This window comes from Crocuta crocuta, unplaced genomic scaffold, assembly GCF_008692635.1.
Source record: "Crocuta crocuta isolate KB4526 unplaced genomic scaffold, BGI_CrCroc_1.0 scaffold217, whole genome shotgun sequence".
NCBI lineage: Eukaryota > Metazoa > Chordata > Mammalia > Carnivora > Hyaenidae > Crocuta > Crocuta crocuta.
Window position 1 is genome coordinate 2,101,893 of NW_027532208.1, and position 1,974 is coordinate 2,103,866.

The following is a 1,974-nucleotide window of genomic DNA, read 5'->3' on the forward strand; positions in this document are numbered from 1 at the left end:
GGCGGGGGGGGGGGGGGGGAGAAGTGGTCTGCGAATCCCACTTTGAGAACCATCGCTGCAGTCATCTTTTCTGAAATGCAGGGATAAATAACAGTACAGTAGTCCTGACCTCATTCGAGAGTTGTAGGAATTACTGCATTAAAATCTGCAAGTCATTTAGAGCACGGCACAGGCACAGGCAGCTGTTAGTGCTACTATTAATATGTCCCAAGGTTTCTCAGTATAAAGATATTCTCAGGTGTTTCAATTTTAATATTATTTGGCCTTTTACTCCAATAACCCAGATAACTAGACTTCCCAGGATTGTCAGTTGTCTCTTTTCCTTCTTTCCTGATCTACCTAGAGCTCCCACCAATTGCCAGCAAAGCAGGATTGTTAACCAGACCGCATCACCTTACCTGCTTTCCTGGGGAGCACGCTCCCCCAGCACGGAAGTCAGCCCTGCCCCTCTCCTCGCACAAAGGGGAGTGGGCTGCATGACTGTGGCCCCCCTCTGTTCCCATCAGGACTGGGCTTTGTACCTTTTTTGGCAAAGCCGGTACAAGACCCAAAAGCGGTGTTAACGGAGTCGTGCTGAGATTTCTTCCTTGCGAACAGATCGTGTAGAAAGGACAGACAGGAATCAAGCGTCCAGGAGAAGGGGGCGGACCTGGCTTCAGCCCTGCTTTCCAGCTACACGAGGAATCGAGGAATTGGGAGGTTTGCTGTCATTCAGGAGGCTGTGGCCCAAGAGGAAAAGGCAAGAGTGGGTCCCTTTGAACTCCTCAGAGAGAAAGATTGGTGGGGCTGCCATAGTATAAATGACGGCACGCCGCTCTTTGAGGCCCCACTACCCTTTCATAACCCTCCCAAGGCTCCCTGTGAGGACCTCAGGTCAGGCAGTGACAGTGAGAGTAGCCAACATTCTATGTCCCGTGCCAGTAACTCACTTAATCCCCGCAATGGCAAAGCCGGTGCCACCATTACCCTTGATTCACAGCTGGGGGTACTGAAGCACAAAGAGGTTAGGCGTCTTGTCCAAGGTCACACCGCTAGTGAAGAGAGCCAGGATTTGAGCCCAGATGGTTCTAGAGTCTCTGCTGTCAACCCTGCCACCATAGTTCTAGAAGAATACCCAGAACATAAGTGCCATGTAAACATCTGTAGAATGAACGAACAAATTGAACAAATAGCCACTGTGTCATTAGTGGGCGGAGACTGTTGACTATGTCGATTGCTGGTTGTACAAAGGAGGCTCAGAGAAGACTGACCCCTCGGGGATCCCCCAGGGCATGGTGTGGCCACAACTGCTGCCCAAGTCTAATTAGATGAATCAAGTGCCTGCAAGCCTCTGCCAAAGCAAGGTCCTGGGGCAGGGTGAGGCTCTGCCGGGCGGAGGCTGCCCCACAGAGGCAGAGCCCGTGGAGGGCACCATGCCTGACGCCCACGTCCTGGACATCCCCAGCGACAGACACCGAAGGCAGCTCTGCAATAACACTGACCTTGGACACGAGGAAGAATCTGGGGTTTTCCACCATGACCTAAACTGCGGGTGGTGGCCAGAGACCCAGGTTCAAACCCCACCTCCAGGGGCACTGCCACCTGGGAAAGTCCATTCTGCAGGTGATTGTGAATAGCTCAAGCAGACCCTTACCCCCTGGGGCTCCTCCCAGACCTGGCCCCAGGGCCTCAGCCCCCACCTGCTGCCTCTCTCACACCCCTCGCCGGGCGTGGATTTCCCAGAGAAAGAGGCCAGGACCCTGGTAGGGTGTGATCTTGCCTCAAATAGGTCACTTTTCCAGCCGGTCACTTTTTCCCCACTGCTGCTGACCCAGAGACAGCTGGCACACTGGCCTGTCCGAGGGGCGGGGGAGGAAGGGAGGCGGCGAGCAGAGAGCCTGGGCCCTACCCGGTCTAACACCTCCCAGAGCTTCAGCCCTGTGCTGGGGGTCCGTGTATGGGGGCGGGGGGCCGCCGGCAGAGACAGTGGCCCTA